This window comes from Gallus gallus, chromosome 2 (assembly GCF_016699485.2).
Source record: "Gallus gallus isolate bGalGal1 chromosome 2, bGalGal1.mat.broiler.GRCg7b, whole genome shotgun sequence".
Classification (NCBI taxonomy): domain Eukaryota; kingdom Metazoa; phylum Chordata; class Aves; order Galliformes; family Phasianidae; genus Gallus; species Gallus gallus.
In genome coordinates, this window is record NC_052533.1 from 104,961,600 (window position 1) to 104,971,648 (window position 10,049).

The 10,049-nt window shown below is 35.6% G+C and overlaps 1 long non-coding RNA gene across 1 annotated transcript in view; it reads left to right on the plus strand.

The window, feature by feature from the left end:
• The window catches only part of LOC112531841, a 29,371-nt gene extending 24,341 nt beyond the window's left edge, over positions 1 to 5,030 (plus strand). Inside the window, exon 7 of the long non-coding RNA XR_003073907.3 lies at positions 4,994 to 5,030. This is a non-coding gene — a long non-coding RNA (uncharacterized LOC112531841). The remainder of the gene's footprint in view (positions 1 to 4,993) is intronic.
• The last annotated feature ends 5,019 nt before the right edge of the window (positions 5,031 to 10,049 follow it).

Consider the following 10,049-nt stretch of genomic DNA (forward strand, 5'->3'; position numbering starts at 1 on the left):
CACCAGTCCCCTGAAGCCATATGTGTAGGTATGCCTTCTCTTGATTTCCAGAACTACAACAGGCACAAAGAGCACAGAAACTCTACTTGACATAGCAAATTCTCAGATATAAAACACTATTTTTCAATGTAGTCATCTTCAATATCTATGCATTTTAATTAACAATGAACAAGAGCCTGCATGCCATGCTTGTAAAAATCTGCTACAGTGAAGGAGACCCACTGTTGCTGTTGCCACTGTACCACCCACTGCCTCACTGTGCTCACATCCACTGTTTGGTCTCCATAAATGTTCAGCAAGTATCTATGAATGTCAAGGGGTGCCATTTTTTCCACATGGAGGAATTCAGTGAGACCCCTTTACTTCATATGCACTTTCATGTCAAATGCCATTTTGTCAGATTGTTCCTCTGCTTCTGTCTGCCCTACAGCAACAAAATATAATGGAATAATGGTGGGAAGGTTTAGCCTCTACTGACATACCACCAAGATCTACCTCTGACATAATAAAATAGGAGGCATTACTCTCAATGCAGCCCTCATAAAATAGGCACGTCTGTTCCTGGAGCAGCACCACACTAGTTTGTCTTCATTTTAGACTCAGCAGTAGTGGTGATTCTGGTTTGGAAGAGCATACTGGAGCATGTGTTTACCTCTGCTTTTAGGCACACAGACAAAAACTATATTCTTTGTATTTCTATTTACCATACAGGTAAATATGTGACAGGCAAATGCTTTAGTTTAATTCTGCATCTTCTAGCATGGATTAAAAAACCCACAGATCTCTGTTATGTGCTGCAAGTTATTTCCTTGTTGCAAAAAGGCATTATATTGAAAGAAAGGTTAGTTATTAAATCAGCACACGTAACAAAGATATTATGTACTCATGGACATGTGCACAAACAAATACATCCCATCAATTATGCAGCTTTTGCAGATTTTTCTCCAACCTGTCTTAGGCTTACTTGATGCCACTATCTTACAATGACACCAGCTAGAGAAGCCTGATGGAGCCACTGACAGTTTCTCATGGAGTTGTTGCCTGTCAGTGCCTAATTCTCAGTCAGCAGTATGTACCAGCTTTAACGTATGCTATATTTCTAATTTCCCTTCCTTTATCCTTGGGGCAATCTATGCTTATTAACACTGCAGATAACACTCCTAGGTCTGCTTTTCTGCCAGCTCTCCTTCTCTTGAAGTAAAGGTGCAAATTAGATCTGGAAATGAACACAATCTAATTGTGTGCTTAAATTTTAAATCCCTGGCTAGAAATCAACCAGTTGCTCCCATTCCTTTAATGTCCACAGCTTATTTCACTCAGTATTTCAGCAAAATCGTTCTCCCTCTGTTTCACAGTGGTTCTTAAAGTGAACTTTTTGTTAGTTTTAAAATATGAATGCTCAGTGTGTGAAGGACATTTTAGCTTAATCTCTCATTGGACAATGTATAAATATTTCAAAGTGATAAAGGATTTTTTCTTCTTCCCATCCTCTTACTCCAAAATCTTCCTCCTCTAGGGTAAATTAGAATGTCCCTTTTGTATGTGTGAGTAAGGTTTAAGTTTGCACTGAAAAAATATATGAGATTGTCATTTGATTTATGTCCACTAAAATCAATAGTGGTATTTCAGTATGAAAATGGTAAGAAAGAATAAGATTAGCCTTTAAGCTTTACCAACTATTTTACATGTGTCTTAGCAGTTTCCAAGAACAGTTCTACAGAGGTTGGACAGGAAAATTTGGAATTCAGTTAAGCCAAGTACTCCAAACACACCCAGGAAGATGATGCAAAATTATTATATATAAACTACTGTATTCATGACGAGCTTTAAATGATGAATCCGGAATTCAGTTTTCTTAGGAATACTGTTATTGGCCTTAGGTTAATGAAAATGTTATTATTTCTTAACTAATAACAACAACAACAAAACTTGCTAGAACAGCAAGGGTCTTAGCAGAAATTGGACATCCTACCTGTTCCCACTGATTTAAGAGACAGTAGTAATCATCATCCCTTTGTACCTGCTTGAACCATACTTAGAAGAAGGTTCATATCTAAGTGGAAGTCCCTAATACTGTTGTTTCTCCCAGGAGTGTTCATCTGAAACTTAGAATTCACTTGCTACCAGATATTGGCGTAGGTAATTAAGATGCAGGTGCAATTTGAAGAATTTCACTAACTGAACAAAAATATATGACATCTGACTACTACAGTAGATTTCTGCTTCTGTTCAGGAGGACTGATCACATATGGGTGGAGCTGCGTCCATAACTTCAGATGAAGCAGTGTACATGCCAGTACATGTACTTGTCCCACATAGAATGAGCACTATGACAATCAGGGAGACCAAACAATATTTTCTGATTTAGGCAACCAGTCACAACATGATAGGAAAGTTATAATTTCAGAATCTACATTGCAACCCATAGAGTAAACAAATTCACACAGAAAAAAGACCTGTCAAATAATTTAGAATAACAAATATAAGCAAGAAAGTTGTGACATGTTTGTAGACATTTTGCAGACAGAAAAAGAGGCTAACCTTGTTTAATAAATGATTCATAATGAATCATTCAGTACAGCAGCAAAATAAAATGTATTTATACATGACTTCCATAGAAACTGCTAGACTTAGGAAAAAATCTTTAGGAAGAAAGTTTGGCTTTCTTAGAAGTCTATAAAGACATTGAACAAGCTATACTCTAGCTTTTGCAATGTAATTTCACCACACAATTGTCCTATCATAAGAAAAACCATCTCAGGGACAGTAAGAGCTTTCTCCAACTGATCCATAGAAAAGATTCAACTGGCAACCTCATCTACAAAGCATTGTGTAAACTCCTATCAACAGAAATGGTAAAATCAAACTCGTTGCCTCAGCTGGCTAGGGAGAGCCATCAGAGATTTGTTTTTCCCTCATGCCACTTTCATGAGCTGTCCTTTTTTAACAGACCTTGTTTAGTAGCAGCAAATTCTGTGTCTTTCAGGAAAGCAAGCATGAAAGTTTGGCACCTTGTGCCTCTTCCTTTGACACTGTGAGCTCGATACTTGCAGCTTGCTGAGGTGCTTTTTTTTTTTTCCTTTTTCATCTGATAGGGTGATATGTATTCAGTTCAGAAAGCATTCCCGCAGAGAACCCCCAAAGGATAAAAAGCCTGTGTATCTGACTGCAAATCAGCCAAATACCTGATTCCTAGAACAGCAGAGTAATTGACTGGGGATTTTATCTGTTCCTCTGGCTGATGCCAATAAGCAGGCGTGTTTATTAACAATTTATTTACAGAACACAGATTGATTTCAGGAGAGAAACATCACCAGCCTCTGCAAAGTGCGAGCAAATGATTTCTTCCGGGCCCTCAAATAATCTATTATTGTCAAGATATCTATTTGCATTGTACTGTATCTCAGGGTTTTAGACCTAAACACTGAAAATGCACAGGAGACATATCATAAGGAGAAAAAGGCTTTCCTTTTTCTTGGAGGGAACCTGATGAATAAGTGCTTCATAAGTTCTACAATTAGCTGAAAAAACACTTCCCACACCTTGCTCAGTCTTCCTGTACTGTATTAACCAATTCCATGTTGCTCACGAATTCTCACGGTTCATCCCTTGCAGGTCTGGAATCAGATGCATAACAGCACAGCGTAGAGTCCAAACACATCAAGATGTTGCAGGGTTAGTCTTTTAAGGAAATTTGATTCGATTTCTTTTTCCTTCACTAAAATTATACTTTTTTTCTTTCTTCTCTTAAAACAGATGCAAACAGAAACAAATACTTAACGATATTCTGTTTAGAAGTTAAACTGATTTTCCAATAACACCATCTTAGTCATGAGTATTTATTTTCATGAGGAAGAGAATAAATACAATAAGACTATTAGATTAAACTCAGGATATGTTTTAGGTGGTTTTTTTAATGATCAAAATGACTTTTATGGAACAATGCTGGTAGATGTCACTTCTGAATTTACTTAATTTTGGTGGTTCCGCTGACAGTCATGCTGAGCAGTTTATACATTTTTTTTTACACTGGTAACTAGTAGTATTCACAACCTGACAGTTGTTTAAGATGGTTTAAAAATGAAAATGATGATGATGTCTCAATTTTAAGGTAAATATTTTTCTTAAAAATTGATGAGTTGTATTTAAAATGGGATTACTACAGGAAGTGGTTCATTGCTTTTCCTGTAATAATCTTTCTCTGCCTGAAGCATAGGCTCACTCAATGTGATTACTGTAGATGCACTATTAAATTACAATGCAGAGCACAATTTACCTCCAGAGAAGAATATGAATAATAATAAATATAAATATCTGAGTAGGGTCGCCATCAAAGAAAATAAAGTTCCATGTAAATCTCTTTCCATGAATAAATTATGTTTAATAAGCTCATAATTACCTTATTGTGATAAATATTGAATTAATGGAATAAATGATGTTGCGCAGAACTTTTGATAAATTACAAAATAACAGCATGTTATCAGTTTACTTGAATGTAGCCCAAACAAAATACACATTCAATGCACAGTTTTATGTCTGTAATGTTGTGTCTAACGCCAATCAAAATTCAAACTTAGTGACATAGCTCACTAACATACTCATTTATTGGAAAAGAAATACTATATGTATTTAGCCTATTTTTCCTTGCAATAGATTCTGCTGAAATGTTATTCTCTTGGTATAATCCTTACTGAGAAACATTCAGACAACATGTTCTTCTCTTAATAGGCCAAGAACTTTCACACTTCTCAATTAGTTGCAGATGCATAAATTGCTCATTGTAGAAGGAACAGGCAGTTTACCATCACTAATGACTGTATTTGAATATCCTAAGTGAATGGAAGGAAATCAAATGTAGTTTCAGCTCATCCTTGTGCATACCATCCACCTCATTAGTTGGTCACAATTCTACTGCATCTCCATGTTTGTACCTCATTCTTCTCATTCTTTTTTTTTTTTTCTTTTTTTTCCCTAATCCTGCCCACTCACAAAGTCCTCTGCAACTATATCTCCAAAGAGGGTCATCCTGATGAATGGAGCTTTATTCTGAGGTAAGAATTAATCAATTAAATAAATTAGAGTCTGCAGAACTCAGAAATTCTGGAATACAAAATTTTAGGCTGTAAGAGACAGGCTGGAATGCATCCATGTTGATCACAGAATCACAGAATTGTAGGAGCTGGAAGGGACCTCCAGAGATCATAGAGTCCAATCCCCCTGCAGAGCCCCCTACACCAGGCTGCACAGGTAGGCGTCCAGGCAGGTCTTCAATATCTCCAGGGAAGGAGAATCCACAGCCTCCCTGTTCCAGTGCTCTGTCACCCTCACCATGAAGAAGATCCTTCACATATTGATGCAGAACATTCCATGCTCCAGTTTATGGCCATTTCCCCTTGTCCTGTCCCCACAGACCTCTGAGAAGAAGTTGACAATGTCTGTTTGACTCCCACACTTAAGATATTTATAAATATTAATAAGATCACCTCTGAGTCTTCTTTTCTCAAGGTTGAACAGACTTTTGAGGTTGAATGTATTCACTCTAAACCAAAAAATCACTCAGTACTATTCATTTTTTTCTTTCAAGTTGTTTATTATATTAAATTTATTGAAAATGAATGAAATTTATCAGCAAAGGATATGACATATGGACACACAAGCAAATAACTGCTGAAACTGAGTGCAAGCAGACAAATGACTTTATTATTAGAAAAAGTTGTCAGTCAATGAGGCCATGACAACTGAAGTATAAATCAAGGAGAACTTTCGGCTGTGAAAACATTCTTGTGATATTCTTGTATACAAGCTGTTCACTTAGAATCCAGTAAAGAGAACTCACCACACTGCGAAAAGCAATACAGATGAACCATATGTATTTACTGCTTCCTAAATAGTGTTCATCACAGACCCCAACTTTTCTGCATTCACAGTTTTTACTTATGATCCTTCATTGTCTTTGTTCTTTCAATTGCAGTGTTATCTTTCCATTTTTTCCCCTCTAGGTTCTTACACATTTTCACTCTCTCATTTTTCTTGTGTTATTCTTCTTGTTTCTGTTTGCTTTTCAACTCACTCTTTAGCACTAAACTGATGCCAGAGGCACAGAAAACAAGAATAAAAATAAAACGACAAAATTAGTGGAAGTATACATGAGAAAAAAAGACATCTGTTGTCCCCAAATCCTTTATGACAGCCAGCAGTAGGGTCATGTTTAACACAAATGTCCAAGAAAACATTATACAAGGCTTTATCATAGTTTGGCCAGTACTTCCTTCATTGCGTATATACATCTGCATTTTTATGTTGACCCAGAAAATTAAAAATTAATGGCAGAAATGACTAGATGTTGTTTAATATGTTTTTATTCTTGCTGAAGTCATGTACATCTGTCTGCTGACTGAGTAGTTGGACATGATACTGTATTGTAGTAAGATAGTCAATTGACCTCGGAATAAAAGGCATCATATTTGCTGGTATTCAAAGAAGCCAACTAATAGCTATTAAGCTTTAATCTTGACACAAAAATAGTTTTAATCCTCTCAACAATCAGGATAAATTAGCAAGAAGCATGCAAAGATTGCTGATAGAAGAAAGGATGCTGATTTGTTCCCACTGATGCACTGATTTAAAAATTGATGAGTCTGAGCTGGGTTTTGAATCACTCACAGAAGTGATTGCCAAGAGTAAAATTTGGATAAGGTCATAAATGTAGAGAATGTTACTACCTGGCATTTCCACAAATCATCCATCTCAAAGCTTCATTTTCTTCCCAACTCTCAGGCAATAAAGCTGCAATGCCTTGTGTTTGTTTTCTCAATAACTTACAGTTTCACATTAATAATTCTAGTGGTTTTCTCTTTCTTCTGGTTCCTCCTCACTGAGAAGAGCTGGAGATCTCTCTCAAATAACAACCAGGAAAAGTAATTGAAAATATGCCCTTAAAAAAGAGTCAAGTTGTTACTTATTCTGTAAGACAAAGACAAGCCACTCATCACAGATTTTCTTGACAGTGATAGTGATAGAGAAAGAATAATATTTTATTGGGCTTCTCTTGCTTGTGCTCTAGTTCTCACCCCAACACAATGACTATAATCAAGAAGGGGAAATTGTATGTGTCAGTGTCCTAAGGAGAAAAAGCAAACTGTATATAATAGCAATGTTTTGAAATTCAGTTCTTATAGTGAGGTTATAATGCAACTCCTCAAGCCCACAGGGAAATGTGAGGGTGGAGTGTGAGTATTTATTTCTTGATACAGTTTTTCTTGAAGACCAGACTTGTAAACAAGAATGGTATTTCTTACAGGATGGTAGAAAACAAATGGAGTCAATAAATATACCAGTCTTAAGCATTTAGATGATTTTGTCATTTGTAAAGTGTTTATTTCACTTTATTTCAGACACTGATGGATTAGAAATTAACTACAATGGTAAAATCAGAGGAATAATGAATAAACAAAGATCATGATCCAATGTGACATTCAAGACAGAGGACAGCTTAGTATTTGTTTTGTGTAAAGAAGCAAACTTCCCTTCAGAGGTCTCAACTGCCCAAAGAAATGAATGCAAGACAGAACAAATGTTATAAAACTGAGATTTTAATTCAGTAGCCCTGCGTAAAATCTTAAGCATTTTCTACTGTCATCTGTCATTGTATCTGCCTGAAAATTTATTTCTGTTGTTCTAAAAGTAATGTTGAAAATGAAAGAGTCCCCTAGTTGCTCTCAGACTTCATTGACAGGCTGTAACTCTAACATTTTCCCCATACTGTGATGTACAAGCTACTTTCTGTCAGTCTTTAAACATAATTACTTGTCGTATTGGAAGTTATAACTTCTACTGCATAGAGACTCCCAGAAGTGGACTAAGAAGGCCCAGTTTCTTTTGATTTGACTTAGTGAAAAATTCTAGTATATCTTGTTTACTGTTCCTTGTGATAGGAATGTCTGACTGGACAATTTGTGAGTTAATCTCAGTGCCAAACTTAATACTGTCAGACTGTTTATCATGTATGTAAAATCTGGTAATGAAATACCAAACACAGTAGAACCCTGCAGGTAGCACTAAGTCGGTCTTTTTTCACTAGGCATTGCAAGATAAGGACACATTTTAATAGAGTAGAAATATAATGGTGGGATATTGCTATAGTGACATATAAGCTTCTAAAATAGCCTAGTTCAGCTTATAAGTTAAACCAGATAATACAGATTCTCCTTCATGGGACTTTATTCTCCTTCATAGGACTTTTTTTTTTTTTTTTTTTTTTTTTTTTGTTATACCAACAAAATTTATTCCAATTTACTTGACTTTTTTTTTGTTTGTTTTGTTTTTCCATTTTTTCCTTTTACTTATACTTCTTATCCCCTTCTCCCCCCATCCTCCTTACTTACATTGGCTCACCTTGAGAATCACCTGGATAATTCCCCATCTCTGAGACAATCAGTGATCTCATTTCCTAGAAGATATTTGCTTTGAATAGTCCTGATCTTCATTTGAAAACACTATTTAATATAAACATATTGATAATCCCTAAGTCAAACTGCATTGCAAAATGAAAAATTTCTGCATTTGTTTTTGTCATGGGATCTTCTAAATGAACATCACATCTGTGATGTTAACAAGTGACTTGATATGACGAATCTTTATGAGAAAGCTTAAAAATAAATAAATAAAATAGGACAAGAAGAGTCAGGAAAAAAACAACAAAACCAACAGAACAAACCAACCAAGTAAATATATAATAAATGTGGAATGACTCCAAAGTTGGCTTTTATGAAATTGGAAATCAGAAGCCCCAAAAGAGAAGTGATCCAAATGGAAGAAAGTAATTGAATTAACTTTTGAGGCTTATTTCCTTGTGGACACACTGACAACAATCTCTGCAATGTATGACTTTCTAAAGTTAAGCCCACAAGAGCAGAAATACAACCCATAGTAACAAATGTTTTTATACAGGGAAACAATGCCTATGGTGACATTTAATACGGGGTTACCTGGCTATACAGATTTCACAGATTAATATGAAATAACAAAAAGTGCAATTTTAATGAGACCAAACTCAAAGGCCTTAAAGGAAAAAAAGCTACACTGTGGACAAAATTTCCTACCAAGACATATCTGAGGTGTACACAAGGACAGATTAAATTCGTCACTAATCCCAATAATGTAATAGTACAAGCAAAGAACACAGAAAATAGAAGGGAGAGAAAGGCTCAATATAGTATATTATTCATATTCTTCCAAGAAAAAATACAACAAAGGCACGAAAATAACATGCTTGCAGTGTGCATCAGTTTCCTCATGCACATGGGTCATGTGCAAGGATAGGGAAGACAGTCATGATACATTACAGTGCAAATCAGATGGCATGAATATGCTGCACGTATCAGCAGACTGGTACAAGGCTTGCAGACTGGTGTAACTGTAGGATACATTGTAGAAGAGGAACTGAACAGTAGTTATTTGAAGTACTTCATGGCTACAAGATAGTTAAGAAACCATGGTGAAGTTGTATGTTGCTGTCTTTAAAGGATCTAAAAGAAACACCCAGAATTTTCAAAACACGAAGATTACTGTATCTCTGAAACAGAATTCAGAAAAAAATGTAGATAGTAATGCATTACTGAATGAAAGTAAAAGCAATGAAAATGAAAATAAATAATGATTTCACAAGCCTATATTTTGTTAGAAGAATCTACCATAACAATGAAAAATTTCACTTTATGCAACTTCAGTGCCCGTGTTGCATGCAATACATGAATAGCCACAAACAGCTAGGTCAAGTCAGACAAAGAATTCTAGCATTAAATGTGCCTGGGTATTTATTCTTAGAAAAATGGAAGAACAATTTATTCAGGATAGCTTTATGGCTTTGTGAGGTGGTTAAGTACTAGATAGGACAGATCTTTGAAACAAAATAATAATACAAAAACTTGACAACACTGCTCTGTTACTGTGCAGAAGATAATCAGTCCCAAAGTATGAAGATAAGTCAGGAGGAAGAAAGTAGCAAGGTAACCATTCTCCCCAGTTGGATGGCACTTCAAAAGAGTATT